The sequence below is a fragment of the Phlebotomus argentipes genome, unplaced genomic scaffold (assembly GCF_947086385.1).
Source record: "Phlebotomus argentipes unplaced genomic scaffold, Phlebotomus argentipes genome assembly contig_8, whole genome shotgun sequence".
Classification (NCBI taxonomy): domain Eukaryota; kingdom Metazoa; phylum Arthropoda; class Insecta; order Diptera; family Psychodidae; genus Phlebotomus; species Phlebotomus argentipes.
Genome location: NW_026776151.1, coordinates 491,310 through 510,442, shown reverse-complemented (window position 1 = coordinate 510,442; position 19,133 = coordinate 491,310). Strand labels below are relative to the sequence as shown.

Genomic DNA, 19,133 nt, shown 5'->3' with positions numbered 1-19,133 from the left:
TTCTTCTCTATCATCGGTGCTGCCACAAATCAAGAAGACGGCTATTCCATGAAAGACTGTCGGCGAGTGTGGCGCATTCACACGCAAAATGGGAGGGATTGATTTAAGACCGACCTGCCATGTCCAATAATAAAATACGAAATACAACCGGCAGTTGACGACTACACACATATTGCTGTGCATGACTTCCACATTCACACTCGCGCCACGCCACACTTCAGCGTCTTCAGAGCATCTCACACAGACGCGCAGACGATTTGCAGACTCTTTCCGGCCAAGCAAAAGCTCCGCCGAGGAGCTTTCTACGGAAATTTACGATTTTACTATCAAATAACCATCGAATCAATTAGCTTCACGCGTAAGAAAAAGAATAAAATAAATCAAGGGGAAGATATGATGGCTCAAATCTGTACACCACTTCCTGACACTTCAGCAATTTGTATGAAAAATTCTTAACACTTCATAGATTGCTTAAAACAAGGCTAAAATCGAATAGTAACTGAAATCTAATTGAAAACTTTAAAACTCACGTTTATGTGAATTTTTTGTGATCATATTCTTTCTAATTAATTTTCTTTTATTATTCCTAACTCAAAATTAGAACAGTTTCTTGAAAAAAAAAAGAAAAATTGAGGTTATGTTTCAATTTAACATTATTTTAGAAAATCATAATTTTTATTAAGTGAAAAAACGCGCTTTTCTACCAATAAAGTGAAAATACTTTGAGTTTAGGGGCAAGAATGTCTACTTTAAGATGTTATTAAGATTTAAATCATGTCACATAACCTCAAAAAATATGTAAAAATTGAGACTTGAATAGAAATTAATTTCCCAGAGTAAAATAATCAATTGAAAATCAAAGCTGTGAATTAAATATTGCATAAATTGAAGCATTTCCACTTCCTAAAACTTCTCCTGATCTGTACACCACTTCTGATCATATTATCTCCCCCTTGGAATCAATAAACAAATATTTTTATCGATTCTGTGACTTCGCAATGACACGCCAAATTGTTCGCTAAGCGTTCTTTCACGCTTTGCAATTATCCGAATTAAGCCCGAATTCGAACATTCTCCAGACAGAATCGGTTAGAAAATCAGTCCGATTGGAATTTAAACAGTTACATATGTAAAATATGTGATTCGACATTAAGTTGATGGAGCAGATTCTGGCTTGATAGTGTGTTAATTTTTGAATAATATTATGGAGATAATTTATTTGTCTTGGTTTCCCACATATGTTGGATGTAAAAACGGTTTTTTATCCATGCTTTTCCTCGCAGATCTGTCCACATGGATTACACAATCTCGTCTGCGAAGCATTGGCACTTGAAGCATGTTAGCAACAATTCTCATTTGCTTTCAATCATGGCAACGCGCGGAAATTGTGAGTTCTCCATGTTGTTATAAAAATGGAAGAAAGTAAAATTAATGTGATTATTATGCAGTGTGGATTTTAATGAAATTCAGCAATTTAAATTAATTTCCACCAGTCATCGAGTGTCTGAAGTGGATTTATCTTAATCTTCTCATTGTCTATTAGTGCAGTTGATTGATAATAAATCTTCCATGTTTATATTAAAGTGTTTGCAATTTTTCAATGTGTATTCACAAGATTTCTGAAAAACTCCATCGATTTGCGTGCATTTTGATCTCATTTCCAATTGATTAAAGTATGCATGTCTCCCTGAGTTTTGCACTATCAATCCCACTTGGCGCGATCTTTGGGCGTCATTCGTCTTGTTCTCTCGACTCCCAAGTGAGATGTGAATTAAAGCTGTCTTGTAAGCGATTTAATTCACAAAAGAAAATGGAATATTTAGCAACACACTGTGAGGGCAATAGAGAAAGATGTGAACGAATGATGCGTTGACGACGCGGAATTTGTGAAATCATTTCACAACACATTAAATTCGTGATTTATGTGTCACGTGACCGCATCATCGCACACCATTCGCCACGAGGAGAGGAAAAAAGAGGGCGACATGGGGGAAGGATGAAGCAATGAAGATGCTTCGCTTTCATTTCACTCGGCATAGAAATATCGTCAGTGGGACATCCATCGGAAGAGAGAGAGAGTGCTCTGCATGCGGATTTATGGGGACTTTTGTGCACGCACATGAGGTCAGTGAGTGTGCCACTTCACCCCCCGCCACTTCCGCCGGGGTGCGCTTCACCCCTCGGCACTGTTTCGCCGTCAGAAGATGCAAAAATTGAAACTCAAACTGTCAGTTTGATCATTTTTCAGAACATATCAAATTTCCCATCACATTTCCGCATTCTTCGCTCGTCTCTCTCTCTCTCGAAGATCCACTGGAAGTGAAGTTAACAAACATGCCTCGAAGAACCCCATGATAGCGTGTGAGAATCCAAAATGTCATTTGGAGGTCTCTTCGTCATATCTGGCGCGGTCTCAAATCAAAAATACGCGCGCACCTCAAAAGTGGCTTCTATAATGTGTGAATTGGGGTTTTTTCCTCCGCGGCTCTTCATCCCATCGCCAGATTATCTCATGTGTGCTCTCTCAGTGTGGAGGAAAACACAAAAAATCGTTTTACGGGTTAAGCTCAGAAACAGATTATTATTAATGATTTTTCTCTGGGTGCCAATGCGTGGCGAGGAGAGCGAACGAGAGGGAGAGAGAACAGCAATTTCCATTTAGTTAATCAAAAATTAGCGGTCACTCATTTATTATTCATCATTCCTGCTATATGTATTTCCATATAGCAGCCCGCAGTGGTGCCGCCTCAGTGGATGATGGTTGTTAGATCATGGGCAAATCGCGTTCTTTGTCTTGGCCGTTTTTTCAGACATTTCCTCAGCGCTCCTCGAAGCTCTCCTCAACTTCATTATCCACCTCATTTATTCCTACGATCGCGCGCATAGTGTACACTGGGTGGATGGGAAGTAGAGACACGACCTAATGCCATTTTGCATTATTTATGGCAGACAAATTAAATGTAAACCATCAAACATTCACCGATGAGAGAACGTTAAATGTCGACAACCGATAATTTTCGGCAAATTACAGATAATTTCATTGATTTCTTTCCCACAAGACTGTCGACATTTTTATTGGTCATCAAAAATCCAGATGATATCATATGGGAAGTTCTTCAGAAAATTATATTGATCGTCGTCCGGCTTTTTGATATGTCATTTCGTAAGCCACTTCGACATGTAATAATTTAAATTTAACCCAAGGAGAAGCAGATATTGTGGTTGGAAGTGGTGTACAGCTTCAAAGGAAGTGTTTGGGAATTAAAAGTGACAAAATATTTGGAATATTTGCATAGCAAAAGCTTCATTTTCAAAGAATTGAGGCATTTTCTATATAATTTTACTGAGATAAACAAATTTTTTCGGTTTTCTAGGTTATGTGATTGATTTAAAACAGATTCTGTCGATTTAATAACCCTCTAAGTCAGCAAATTTGTGGTTAGGCTGGGATTATTTCCCTTTTTCTCCACAGAATTGAGCATTTTTGAGCGAAAAACACTTGATATTTACTGAGGAAAAGCTTAAAAGGCAAACATAACCTCAAAAAACCAATTTCCCGGTTTACAAAGATCTTTATTAGTCCCAAAAATGATTTCTTAAGTCCAATTCATAACCTAACAATTTAGGCAGAATTTTTCAAAGCATTTTCTGAAGGCAAAACTTAGATTAAATCGTGATCTGAGTCTAAAAAGTGATGAAAAATGCATTTAAAGACGTTCAAAAGTATCTGAAGTGTTGAAGATTGTGCAGAAGAATTGTGGAAGTGTCAGGAAGTGGTGTACATATTTGCTCCCCCTTGATTTAACCCCCAATTTTAATAGTCATCAAGGTGAAAGTTCTCCAGATAATCCTATTACTTGAACCCCAATCACAGTCCTCGCGACATTCGCAGAAAACGCTCCCCATTGAGTTAATTTAAAATTCCATCGCGTCAATTTGAGATTATGTGTGATTTGTTATTGGAAATTTTCACACACACCCCCCGAAAACCCAACCACGTAGAGTCGAAATACACCTTCATGTCTGGGGCGCCGATGATAAAATTTATGCAATGTTTCAGCTGTCAGATATGCTGAAATCTCATCGTGCTTTTTCCCACTGCCACACACCATATGTGAGCGAGAGAGCGAGCTTTTATATTGAAAATGGGAACACGCAAAGCTTTTCTTCATTTTCCACCCCGACATGCCATGGCATGCTACTTCTTTCTCGTGTGGAACTCACAGAGGTGTCGTCTGAAATTGGTGTACGGAGCCTCCGGTGGTTGGGCGGAAGATGGGATCCGGGGAAAAGCCACGAATAGAATTTTCCTCTTATATTTTTGAATATTCATAAATCATCCATATCGCCATACACGTCCTATATGCTCAATCTCAGTTTCGTGTGCTCGTGCACCCAAATGGGAATATTGGTTTCAATCCTCACACCTCGCACACACACCGGGATTTATCCCCGCGCTCTTCTCTGCCACACAACACAAGGTGGTTCACCCTCAGTGTCCTCCCTCGCACAGCGCGCGAGGACGAGGTGGTCCTTCTGGCCCCGGAAAAAAAGGGGTGCAGACGCAGCGGAGTGATATGGAAAAAAAGAGAGAATAATCTCGTGTCTATCGCACCATTTATCCCTCGGTGGAAATCATCCTGCAGGAATTTTCCACTTTTCATCCACACACCCTCTGATGCGAAATCTCTGAGAATCCAATACACTTTCCTATCGCCTTGTCTGGGCGCTCTATCTGGGCCTCCCTGGTGTTTTTTTTTCCTCCATTTCGCTGCCATATTGTCGACGAGGAAAAAAAAAAGAGAGCAAGTCTCCGCAACCACCCATGGCACAAAATATAAATTGATACAGCAGAATTGTGTTCGTTCAAATTGAAATGGCGTGTCGAGGAGATATGAAAATCCCAATGCTGACATATACCATGTGAGACAAAACATTATTTGGATATTATACGATATTTTTCATTTAGCGCAGCTCTTTCTCATTCTTTCCACGCTCACATGGTGGAATGGATATTTTTAGACGAGTTAGAGTGAGAGAGAAGAGGAATTTCTATGCACTGTGTCGAGAGGATAATGAAAGTCAAAGAGAACTCTAAACAAAGATTCAGCAAATAATGCAAAATTGTCGATTTGTTGAAGGCATTCACGAGGCAGTGTGATCATCCCCTTGGCAAAACATTGAGGGACACTTTTGACTCCGCAGAGTGGCGAAGAATCATCCGTTGAAGTGTTTCGAAGGGTGAACTTGAGAGTAAACAGAGTGACAAAGTGATGAATGACGCGAACTGGAAATTTCTTCGCGCACAAGAGACAAGGGAAGCTCGCGAAAGGGGTTGGAGAATCGATCCCCGACGAATTGAACTTTACACCGTCCAGTGAACTCCCACCTGCTCAGCATGAGCTTCAGCGCTACTAAATTATTCCCAACATACAAGGGTCACTCTGTTGCCAACCATTGCATTTATCGACTCAACACCTGGCCCAATTACTTAACCCCTTCTTCCCTCCCCACAGCGCCACAGAGCTGCCCTCCTCGAGGCTGTCTTCCTCGTGCGGGGTTTGCGGCGCTGGGATGAGGATGCAAAAATTGAAATGGATCCTGGGCGAATTCCTCGCAATTCCATCAGCTCACATAAGGATTCTCCGTCAGACATCTCATCTGGAGTACATAGCAATCATATACACGGTGTTTGGATAGTTGCCAGGGCGATATGGGAAACGGGTGGAACCTTGCAGTGGCGCATGTGCGCATATTAAATTTAAAATTAAGATTTCAATGTTTCTTCGCGAGCATTTGCTCATCTCACTATTTGGAGCACCTGCTTGGGCTGTTACATCATATGTAGCTACAAGTTCTGCCCCTGCAAGTTCTCCCACACCCCAGAAGCCGAAGCACTAAATCATCCATCTCATCCCGGGGGGTGGGAGTGCCGTTACAGCTCCCCCGAAAAGTCTCAATTCAGGAAGAAAATGGACCCTAAAAGCAAAGATAGTTGAAGATGCAAAATATGAAGAGTCCGTAAAAGAGCCTCAATGTCAGATCAATTAGTGTACGGCGACTTAAAGCTCCTTTTGGGTTTCCTTCCTCAGGAATTTAGTGCGGAATATTCATTGAGTGGTTCAGGCCATTAACCTTGACAATCGGCCATTTTAAACAGTCGTAAAAACAATAACTTCCCCACACTTTGGTACGCCGACGAGACCACCCTCCCCTCACCCCTATAAGTTCAAATTGCGCCTGTTGCGCTCTTGTGCGAGAGGCAAAATGATGCCTAAATAGGCCGACGGATGTTGGTTACACACCGCACTATTTGGTGTCTGTCTCTGTCGCACCCCCAAAGCCACTTTACACTTTCCATTCGCACCCAAATTCAATTATCGATTGTTTGAGCTTTCACAGAGCTTTCTGCCCTCTTCCCATCCATTCTCTGGATCGCGCACATTCGCATGAAATTGATCTTCGAACTTTGAATCATTCGCAGAGGAACTCCTTAAGACACCTTCATTGCATATCTTCTCCTTTCTTTTTTCTTCTTCCCCAGAGAGAGAGTCAGAGAAAACTTTCCCATTGGAAGGCGGTGGAAAAAGTTCCAACGTTGGGGGAAAATGAGAAAAATTCCCAAAGCACAGATGAATGCCAATATGTGCTAGTGTGAAGAATTATTATTCAGATACTTGTGGGAATACTGCGGATGAATATAATTTCGCTCTGTAATTGCAGGTTTTTGTGGGTGGAGGCGACATTATTGCCCCAATTCTTGAGCTCCTGCATCAAGATGGCGAGACACTCCTGCATCACACGAGTCACCCTGTGTGCATCCCCATTTCCCACCACATGAGATGGGAAATTGATCCGCGACACGGGCGCGACCGAGATGGCAGCACTGTGGCTGTGGCTTGAGCCAGGGAAGCTCAAAAGCTTCCCCAGTGACGGGATGAAAGTGAGTGTGTGTGTGTGTGTGTTTTCTCCGGAGCGCAGAAAGAAAAGCGTGTGTTTTTCGTGGCGAAAATCCTGACTGTTTGATGAGAGGAAGGCAGTGAACGATGTGATATGGGAGTGAATGAGATGGTTCGAGCGGACTATAGGGTGGCCTTACTGCGATTGGTGTCTACAGAGCGCAGACTCTCAGCATCACGAATCCCAGACTAAGATGATTCTCACAGAATTTGCCCATTCTTCCACATCTTTGAGCTGTGGTGCCGCTTTTTTCCACAGCCACTTGAGCTTCCTCTTCGTCATTTTATTCATTTCCCTCGCATACTGGGGTAAAAATGCCGGGGGGTGAGGCGTCTTTGCTCATCTCGCCACCCCACCAGAATCCATGACGTTGGAGTGTAAGGTTTTCCTCTCTTGGGTCAATCCCGAGCTCACTCACACACACACAGAGCGCCTTTTTCCCTTCCCCTCCCCACACAGCACACCCCCCGAGAAAACAGTCCCCGCGCGCTCGGGAGACGGGGAATTCTTTTCATTTTAAGGGTTGTTTTTTGTGCCTTTTTTGCCTCACTTGCCACCCCGTCTCCGAAAATAAAGAACTCCATGATGTATACGAACTGATACATATCCAGAATACGGAATTTTCTTCAATAAAACTCTAATACATTATGTACTTCATTCATTCGTGTGGCGACCAGGGTGGGGGTGGCCTGGGGTCTGGGGTTGAACAGAAATGAATTCGAGTGGCGGCTGAGGGGCGATGCGAGGTAAATACTTTTGCTGGATGAGTACAATTTCTTCTTGGCAAAGCGTGCGAGTGGGAAAAAGACAGAGGGATGCCCCGGAGGGTGGGCCATACACATCCCAATGGCTCTATACTGCATGAACACGAGTGCGGAGGGTGGGAGAGGTTTGAGCCATAGAGACGACGCGAAAACGCGAAGTAACAATAGAATTTCTATAATGAGAATTCCAAGAATCGTTCTGATGACGCGGAAGATTGCCTTGCGATGCCCTGCCAGACATTCAAGCGCCATTTTGTGCAAAATCATATCCGCAAACAAATATCACATTGTACCCCTCCTGGTCGGCTCCAAACATCCAATTTCACCACCCCACACTTCCGATGAATTGTCGGTTTCTGAATGGCAAATTATTGACCCACAGGGAATCTATGCTGGGCGCATTTCGAAGGGGGAGTGAAATGTTTTCGGCAAATTTCAGACAGTTTACATTTAACTCCGGCAATAGGAAAATCCCCCCTCACGCCACTGAGCCGCATTTATCGATTAGTTAAGTATCGATAGTGTGGCGGAATGAAAATTGGGGATTAGGCAAGTTTAAGGGTGCTTTGGCATGATTGATCCACCCTGCAAAAAAGGACATGAATTGCCAAGAGGAGGCCATCAATGGTGGCGATTTTGTATGAATAGTTTGTGGGGTTAAATGGCTCGTTAAATGAATCCTTATGTGGTGCAATAAACCATTTCCTTATACTCAAATAGACACCTCCAGGGGGTGGCTCGTGATCTTCACAAGTTTTCCACCCCCGAATGATGTGTTTTGGCGCACATAAAAATCATTTCACGACACTTTGATCACCGAGGATAGTTTCTAAGGGATGTGAAGGAGTGGAGGAATTGGCAGGGAGGACATAAAACACTTTAGTGGAGCAATTAAATGGGGAGATAAACAAGATGACCGTTGATCGATATTTGGCCGGCTTATCCTCGGCAATTACACTCCCAGTGTATTTCATTGGAAAAGTTTAAACAATTCCTCAAGTGGGCAAACGAGAGTGGAACTTTTGATATTAAATCTTGTGGAAATTCTAAATTGGGTGGGATTATTTGGGCGGGAGGAAAACGAGAAAAATAACGTGAAATAGAGGAAATTTCAAAATCTATATGTGTACAGAAATCCCTCGGCATGGAACATCCAAAAAAGCATCAAATATAGTACACCCTCGCTCAGCCACCGGGCGAGAGAGGGATGTATGGAAGGAAAAACGCATTGAGGGCATTAAAAACACATTTGGTACTTTCAATTTGCTCCAGAGAGCTGGAAAATACGTTCCATAAATCAAAAAAGGAAGGCACGAGAGTCCCGGAAAAGCTCTGAGCCGCGGAGGGCGGCTTAGGGCCCACCCCACACCTTGATCCCTCCGCTGAGATTATGGGAGAATGTGCCAATTCGCCACCCCCGAGGATGTTGCTCAAAATAAATCCATAAAATAAAATAGCTCACCTGTTAGAGCCACCCCCGATGCGTATTGTTGCCAATCACGCCCCACCCTATCGGCCGTGGAAACATAAAAATCCCCACATCCGCTCATTCATCTCTCTCTCTCTCTGAACACTTTTTTCCCAGGCCCGCGCGCCACCCCGACAAAGCTGTAAGTATAAAAATAATTTTTACGCGCTCCCTCTGCCGTTCGCTCCCTTCCTTTTTACGGGGCCGCTTCCGCAACAAGGGGTGAGAATGAGGAGCACTTTGACAATTTTTATTGGCAATACAGATCTCTTATCAGTGCCATGAAACGATTCACTTCTCCAAAAGTCTCACAGCTCTCCTGCCATGGCCACAATCGCACAATTGGAGTCTCCTATCTCTGTCCCGAAAACTCCGTGTGTGCCGGCGTGTTCCTGGCGCAAAAACCACCCCGGGATTGAGGGTGCACAATGGTTGAAAAGGGGTGTACTTTACAATTTGTATGCCCTCCACTCTCGCTCTCTTCCTGTGTCATTGTCTGCCATCCACTCTCTTGTTTCACCTCCGACGATATTAATAATGGGACACCCCCTTTCCCACCCCCACGCGCGACGTCATATCTCAGGGGCAGCGGCGCCCAGGTGGGCGGCATCCGGCTGCTGTGTGCTTTGCGCCAACACACATCAAACGAGTATCTCCATGTCAAATCTTCTTTCGCCACAAAACTTTTATTACCTCCCTAAGTTGGTGAAAATAGGGACACACAATCTTCTCTCTCGCGCGTGCGAAAAGGGGTTTCAAGAGTTGTGACAAAGCGCATTGGATTCCACGAATTGTAATTGTTAGATTTGCATAACATCAACGTTAAATTTGGGGAGTTCAAATTAAGAAGTTGATGGTTTTTGCATAAAATTCCACTGGAGATTGATATGATAATATCGGCAAATCCAATTTAATTCGCACAAGAAGGAGAAATTTTTGCATTTTTCAAATAACAATCTACAGATTTTTGCATAGAAATGGTGTTATTTGGAACATTGTTAAAAATTTGCTAAATATCACACGCTTTCCTCATAAAATTTCTCTTCTCGCAATCAGTGAAAAAAGTCCGTTCAATACCGTTTGCTTGAAAGATTTCATCTCTTTCCAATCAAGATCAATTTCTTGAAGCTTCTCGAGTCATGATTCAATGACCCGTGAATTCATTCTGTCTGATTTAACTAAATATCCAGCAGAAAAATGCATTTCAGCACAGTTGTCCCCTCGGATTTCACCCCTATTCGCAGCCTCTTCGTCAACCACTCTCGCATTGTTTGCAATCACAGGTCACAGAGTGATGCTGGAGACCAGAAGCAAGACTCTCTCTGGTCCTTCGGCGAGGGTGAGAAGCCGTAGAGAATGGGGCGTCGTAAAATTATACTAAATGCCGTTGATAACATTGTATATGTGTACTTAGGACGTTTATATGTCGACTTTGACTCAGCCAAAATGGTTGGGTAATTGAAAACATTTTCATATCTTGAAAGTTTAACGAGAAAATTTGTCGGTTGTATTGTGTCGTCGTGACGTTGGATGATAACGGCAGTTGGCTGGGGGTTTTCTGCCCAACCAAAGGTAAGAAGATTCTCCCGGGAAAGCGACTGAAGTGATACTTTTCCTCCCTGCCAAATATACATTCTCAAGAGCACCACTCGAGTCTCCCCTGGTCCAGACTCTGTCTCTCGGTGCTCTAATCACGAGATTCTGGCCCCATTTTACGACCCATTCACGGTCTGAGATGAGTGAGAGTATAAAAGGACTAATTGTGTGTCCTCCTTCCTGCCCGGCTGTTTTCGGATGGAAATTAAATGGAAGGATAGTTTTATGGCTAGTTAATGCCTGTCGGGTAATTCATACAAGTGCCCTGATGATATGCCACGAGCCCCACACTCCCCTTTTCGGGGGGTGGGGGTGCCCAGAGCAAACAGGCGACGAAGAGAGGACAACGACATGGAGAGTGACAATAAAACGAGGCATTATTGAGGGTTAAGTGAATACCGGAACATTTAACCTTAAATGATGGAATCTCTGTTCCTCTCCCGACCACCAATAAATTCCACCATCACGTACACAATTGCTGAGAAAGGATGTCTCACAAGTCCCGTTCTGAGGAGGAAAATAAAGAATGAGGTGGAGAAAATTAATTCTCCACCACGCCAATTGTGTCCAAATTGAGTTTTCAGGAATTGACGATGGATGAAAATTAATTAGCTAACCGCGGAAGGTGAACAATGGCCACACTTTTGATTGTCTGTACAAGTGATTAAAATAATTAAGAATATGTTCACTGACAGTGTTGCATTGGGCCACTTCACCTTCGCCACGGGCTAATTTGTATTCAAATGACGGAGCGACTGAAATTGTTAAATAAACTGTCATTTTATGTTCCATCGAGGACGTGACAAATTTTTTATGCTCTCGCTTTTCATGACACTGACACAGCGCATCAATCTCCAAATCGACTGAGAACTTTTTCTCACACTTCCTTTCCCACTCTTGGCTTAAGATTTGAGAGTGGGTGAAGAGGATTTGTGTAAATTTCAGCGGAATATTTTGCGTGAATTTGAAGGTATGTAAAAATCGAGTGAAACTCTTTGCTTATGCAGAGAGTCTATTTTGAGGAATTGTCTGTTAAATTCCCCTTGGCATTTGATGATCTCTGAACACTTGTCTCTGGAGGATCGCAGCCAATTGGTATTCCGTGGGCAATTTCTCGTCACATCGCGACGATAAAAGTCAACGTTTTTCCTCTCTCTCTCTCTGTGCGTGATTTTTTGCCACAATCGCAAGTGCATCGCGATGAACAGTTCAGGGAGGGAACTTTGGTGGGCTCTTTTTGCCCCTTTTCCACCCCCGCGGCGGCCCTAAACAGCCGGCCGGAGCATCGAGAGACTGGCGAGTGAGAAAATGGCCAAAACACACACTTGTCGCGTCTTCGCGCCATTTATTGAATGCAATAAATCAAGCCACAATATCGTTTACAGATTGAATTGTCGTCGTCTCTGCGTCTGGCTCTACTGTTGAGGTGCTGCTGCGGAGCTCCTCCGAGAGTGAAATTGGAGTTAGTTGTGTGTGGTCACAGAGTCAGAGATTTATGTATTTATGGTTAGGATAAATAAACATTTATATGATTGATAATTAAGCCATAAATTTTCCTCTGCAAACGATTAAAATGTACATGTATAACTTTAACACTTCACGACCAGACACTCAAACTTGGGTGTAAATTATATGGTCAAGAGGCGGCAAAATGTGTCAAAACAGTGGGAAAATTGCTTCGATTTCCGATTGATATATCACACAACTTAGAGCCAATTTATTAATGAGCCGTGTGTGGATGGGTTTTAGACGAGATATTACAATATTCCCACAGACCTTTATGTCTTTGCCGCGGCTTTTGCCGCAAAAGGCGCGCACAGGTGATGAATTGCAGCGCTGCGTCTTTCACGCATGGCTCAATTCGCCATTATATTTCTCAGCAGACACAAGAGCCTTTCAAAATGTTCAAAATTCATCTCTTGAATTGCTCTTTAAGTATATGAAAATTTTATATGGGTCAACGCGGACTCGATGCTGTCAATTTAGGTGTCAATTTGAGGCTGAGCCACCCTTGGATTCGAAGGGCGCTGATGAAAATTTAAAGGAAAAACCCCCTCCCGTGAGATTTTCCAAGAAATTTCCCCGCATGGCGTGAATTTGCAATTAAGCTGAAGCGTAACTTTCTGATGTAAATGACGAAATGCCAACGCACGAACCATCGCATGACTAATTTAATTAGTGTATGACGCTGGAAACCCACCCTCACGTGGCTTTCCATTCGTCCATCATCAATTAATGGGGCCCACGAGCGGGACGAGGAGCCGCCGAGGCGTTGGGAAAGCCTTGCGCGACTCCTGAAGAATTGATGAGCGAACACACAGAGTGTTAATATTCAGTCAAAATCCTCAAGATTCTGAGGAGAGACTTTCTCGTGAAATTCCTCAATCAAGTGTCCAATAATGGATTCAATTGGGAGGAAAAAAAAACCTTCTCTGGGCGTCCGAGGCGCGCGGGGTGTGAGCAAAATTAGTGGGAAACACTCATGATTCCACTTCTGGTGAATTTCCTCGTGCGAGGGTGAATGTGAAATACAAACGCCGGGAGAATGTAACTCGATAATCGAAGCAAATTGAATCAGGCAACTCGCATACGATATTGCTTCCCACCCACCTTCGAAACCTCCTTTTTTTCCCGCCGTATCTCTTTGGTGGGTGCGTTACTTATGTACATGAATTACTCATGGATTTATTATATTAATGGATTGTAACTCTGAGTTTATCCCACACACACACACACCCTCAACGGAGAGGGATGGAAATTGCAGATTAAATAATCTATGAAGTGTTTCCCGAGGTAAAAACGCACGCAGGGAGGCGGACGAGAAATTAACTTGAGGACGCAATTGAGGAATGAATTGAATCAAAGAGAGAAAAAGACAGAGAGAGAGAATTTGGGAGCGGCAAATGTAGGGTAATTGAGTAATAATGAAGTTAAGAAATCCCAGAAATATCCCAGAATTTTCGTCGTAATTATTTGGCGGCAAAATAAATCAATAAAGCTAAAGTGTCAACAATCTGGGAGAGCTTTAAGCTCCTCAATTGCCTACAGCTTTTTCTCCACTGACAGTTGAGAGGGTGTGACGTCATGGGTGGATATTGTATTACATCGCGGAGGGCAAAAACCATCCGCCAGAGTTCAGCGACACCGAAGAAAGGCGCGCACCAAAACACAACATTCCGCGGTGTAATACGGAACTGTTGTGATTCCTCGGCGGTGCCTGAAACATGGCGTTTTATAAATAAAATTGATGTAGATATCGGGTTTTGTATGTAGTCACGGGCGCCATGGCAAAACACACAAGAGAGTGACTGTCAACTCTAATATTATTGATGGCTTGTGTCATGAATCCGCTGTCAAACTGTATGTGTTGTACCATGACCTACATTTTATATAAAATATGACTGATGTCAGTTCAATAAACAGCCAACATGCCACTATACACCGTCCTATATACCATCCTCACGCTCTCTCTCTCTCTGCCTCTCGGGCTGTATTGCAAATTTCTGCTCGCCGGCTCCGCATGGGGATGGAAAAAACATCAATGCGTGACAACGGCTGTCTGGCCCGACGCTTTTGGGGAGCTTTTTCTGCCATGTGTGGGGCGCTCTGTGACTGCCTGCGGGCCGAATACTTTTAAATACGCACCTCACCTGTCACGCGGATGTGCGCAATTGTTCGAGGCGACCTTGATTTCTGGCCATCGGGTTACTGAACCTCTCTCTACCTCCCCAATAGTGGGTGCTTTCATCCCCCGGCCGAGCGCAACGTGATAAGAATGTCATGCCGTGTCACTCTCACCCTCAATCGCGCCATGGCGGAGCTGAGCGAAATCTCTCAATCATCTCTGGAGATTTGTCTGGAAATCACTTTTGTCGGCAGAAAATTTGCTAGTCCGTGGGTGGGACTCGAGCGCCAGGGGCGCGCCTGAAATACGACTAAACATTTATATTTCCGGCGTGGGGAGAGAGAATCATCCCTCCAATGCGCGCATATTTATTCTGAGCATGACCAACGGGGTGCATTATAGATATTGTCGATTACTGGTGAATTTATTTCTGGTGAATTCTCTGCCATCGTCTGATTGATGGATGTGAATTTATTGGATTTCATTAAGTGCACATTTTTCCCAATTCACATCTCATTCCCCAAATATACAATTGCCAAATTTCCACCCCTCTATAGATGGTCTAGACCAGTGCGACGGCCTAATTGATATTACGTGTTATCTTTGGCCGGATCAAAGTGAATTAAGCTGCGGAATATGTAATATTAATAACACAGTTATGTACTTGGCTGCGTCTCTTGCACTCCTTAATGGCAAATTCATGACCACTGTCCGACCGAAACTCTCCAAATGATGGCCTCTGGAGCGGTCAAGGCCACAGTAGCACCTTCGCGAAGTGGTTTCACGTACGCCTTAATGGTGAAGAAGCGTGTCGAAATCGAGAGCATTATGACCAATTTTCGCTCTCCAAAATTCAATTGTATGCGGCGGAAAAATTTCAATTTCATCCACAGTGTTTCGTCGACTGTCAAATAAATGCCCGTAAAGACGCGCGGGCCGAGAAGACTCTCACTTTCTGTCCGACTGTGTTACGAATAAATTAGACTTTATGTCACGGTCACCGAATTGTACTCCACAAACATGGCATGATGGAGAGGAGCAAGTTGATGACAGCATTTGACTAATTGCACTTGTTCCGAACCCCCAAAATTTCCGGAGATTGAGAGACTCTCTTCAGGCCCCCTGTTTAGAGGCTCTCCTTTCGTGCAGAGATAAACGAAAATTTTTATTTTTATCCAAAATAAGCTCTCTTTCGCCCCGAATGTGGAATAAAAAGGTCGTTAAAGAGGCCAAGATAAGAGTGCGGAAAAAAAATGTCGAAACAACTCTGCGCCGAACTTTATCTACTTTATTAATTAACCGGTGTGGAGATTATTTTAATGGCTGCTACAGCAGAGACATTAAGCAATACAAAACGAATTATAGGTGCCCAGAAAAGTGCTTTTCTAATAAAAAATATTTCCCATAACCTTTCATCTGAAAATTCCCACCCTTGTGACTGTTTTCCACCCTCGCGCGCGCGCCCAGTTTTACAGGCTCATTTTCCACCACGATGAATTACAAAGTCATAAATTTTATATGATGTGGCAGAATATAAAACAATTCACATGGTAATTCGGTGACTTCCGAAAAAGGCACTTTTTTCTGTCCATCCCACCCCCGTCGAAAAATCGACACCCACTGAATTTTCTATTCAATAAAATTTCGCGGTGGCGCCATTTCAAATCGATCCACTTCCTGTCCGCGTTTTGATGCATTCTCTGGGGGAATTTGCCGGCCAGCGAGAGCATCCCCTGGTGACGGGGGTGCGTGTGGGGGGTTTTTATGATTTAGGATAAGAGATTATGTGCGACGGCGCATCAAATGGCAAACTGGACAATTTTCACGATGGCAACCATTTAATCACCGTCATTTAATAGATATTTCTTCACCAGAAGGAATTTATCTGTTTCAAGGTTTTTTTTTAAGTATTTATTAGAGAAAAGTAGAGGTATAATAAAGAAAATTTAGCGCAAGCGAATTTTCGCCTCCAATAAACAACCCACTAAATGCCCCAATATTTTTTACCCACATCGAGAAAGAGAGAGAGAAAGAGCGAGTCCAAGAACCCCCCGCAATTTGCCGTGGTGCTCTCTTCCCGCCCCCGCCATGGACTTGGGGCGAGAGTTGGGTAATTCCGTTGCTTGAGATGCAAGGCAGGATTGGAGGGAAAGGCGCAAAAATTGTGTGAAACGGGAGGAAAATGGCAAAATATGGGCCTCTGGTGGAATTTCGTGTGCGAGAGCAACACTCCCGTCCCGAGAATGTTTAGCAATTCGATGCGACCTTCGTGGGACGTGATTTGAATGTCTGAGCCTCCTTGGCAGGAGTCTCACCAGCTCCACTGGGACGCTGGCTCTGGCTCTATATAAATAACCACCGAGCCAGTGGATGGTGTCTTGCATCCCGAATTCCTCGTGACTAAGGCGGGAAACATGGCACATTTTCCACGTAATCTATTTGCTCGGAGGCTTTCGCGTGTGATTTGAATGCATTTGCCTGGGAAATTCCCTCAGCACACTTCTTTCCCGTGGCTCGAGCGCTCTTTGTGGCCGCCCCCAAAAATTGTCACACAGGGGATGACAATTTTGAGGGCGCACTTGATGCTTCTCTGGTCGCCCACATGAATGGCGCATTAATAGTGATATCACGTGCAGATTTTCGATATCCACTTAATCGAGTCGAGCAATAATTTGTTGCTGGAATAAATTGCGGTCTTGGGAATCGAATGTTGTGCTCTTTCTCCATCTTACATTCTTGCAATCGTGTTTTTCTCGCACTGAGAGATTATTTTTTGGGATAATCCAGCGCAAGTATCTTATATTGTGTAGGATAGATCTTTCACCATGTTCGCCAGTCCCCACGTTAACCTGTGGGCGAGAGTGGTTTTCATGTTCGACAACTCAATTGATTTTCTCGCCCAGGAACGCTGATGATGCATTCCATTCTGCAGTGACGAGAGTGAGAGACTTCTTCTGCTTATAGAGAAGAGGATGATGACCAAGAAACACCAGTAGTCATTTTTCTAATTATCACCACAAGACCATTTAACGACTTTTCGGTGCTAAAACGAATTTTAAATTAGTTCTGCATTACCGGGAGTTTGCAGCGGAAACTGAAGAAGAAGAAAAAAAAGCACTGACAAGAATCTTCCAGACAAAATCGCAGATTTGCGCTTTTTTTTAAAGGCACTTTCCTCAAGACTCTGCGTGGTTTTTCGCGAAAAAAAATAGAAGGAAAGATCAAGTTGAGACAAGCAATTGGATTTTTTCTCTGCAATTGCAATGCATTTTGCCGCGTGGAATTGCAAAAGTCCGCAGAAATCACCCGGGAGCATCTCTTGTGAGCATCGCTAATGAGAAAGTGTGTGGCTGAGGTGGGGAAAAAAGGACAGGATGGCAGGAAAAACGCGAAAAGCAGCGCGCTGTCGGAAATGGCAGTGCGAGAGAGGTGGAGAGGAGGAAAGACACAGTGTTTTGTCCATGGGTGCACAAGAAGGGCGTTCTTGAAGGTGCAATGCATCTCCTGCGTCTTGTAAACGTGGGGGTTTCACCAATTCCTCTTCACCCATGCCACTCTCCATATGGCCTCAGGAGGAGACCAAGAGAGAGCGAGCGAGAGAGGGACTGAAACATGCATAAAGTGAAACAATCTAAATGCTAATTGCGTCGGAGTTGAGAGACTATGCAATAATATTCTTATACAATTTATACCTAAATGCATGTAATGCAGCGTGTGTGCTGAAATGTACCAGCAGCACAAGTAAAATTATTTCGAGATGAACGATTTCGATGTTACAGACTGTTTTTTTCTGCACCGCATCCTCTTCCCTCCTTCATCTCGCCACTTTAACCATCATGCTAAACATCTCGGCCACGCACTGCTCCCATGGTCACTCCACAGATGTCGCTAATTGTGCCGCACATGTGAGAACTCGCCCAATTGCCCTAATTGGCAATGTACACATTCCCGAGGGATGTCCCGCAGGAGCACAGCTCTAATCCCATCCCGAGAGGATTTCGCCACCCAAACCGCTCGCGCGGTCACACGAGCGTGATCAGAAAGCCAATCTGCAATTTTGATGGCAATCCCGACCAGAGATGACATTGTGGTCTCTAACAAAGGCATTACGAGCATTACACTTGCTCAGTCGCGGTGAAAATCCCTTGTTCGTCGTTTTTCCTGCCCAAGGAAAATCTCCTGAGGGAGAACCTGACCCGCTTTTCCCCCGGAAGTGTTAAGTGACAATTTCAAGTCACTTTTGAGAAGCTCAAGGGGAAGATAATATGGCTTAAATCCGAACAGCACTAAAAACTAACCAAAATCTAACCGAAATCTAACTGCCAATTTTTTAACTCTGATTTTCAGACTCTTCTAAGAGGAATTTATATGCAATATTTGCACTTTCCGACATTTTTTCCGTGATTAAAATTTTTCTAGCTCAGAATTTGATGTTGTGAAATGAAAATTTGAGGTTATGTTTGATTTAAACATTCTTAGCATTCAGAATTGCGATTTTCAGGGAGTGAAAATGCTCAATTTCACTAATAAAGTGGAAAAAACACTTCAATTTAGGTGCCTGAATTTCTATTTTAGAGTGTCATTCAGTCTCAAATGAGTCACATAACCTCGAAAAGAATGGCAAAATGAAGACTTGGAAAGGAAATTAATTTCCGAGAGTGAAATAATCAATGAAAAATCAATTGTCAAAGCATTCTTCAACGGAAAGTGTGAATCATTC

At 43.5% G+C, this 19,133-nt stretch overlaps 1 protein-coding gene across 1 annotated transcript in view; it reads right to left on the bottom strand.

Moving 5' to 3' along the window:
- LOC132261208 (homeobox protein homothorax) overlaps positions 1 to 19,133 on the bottom strand; it is a 195,082-nt gene that overhangs the window by 81,258 nt on the left and 94,691 nt on the right. The gene's annotated exons all lie outside the window — the stretch shown is intronic.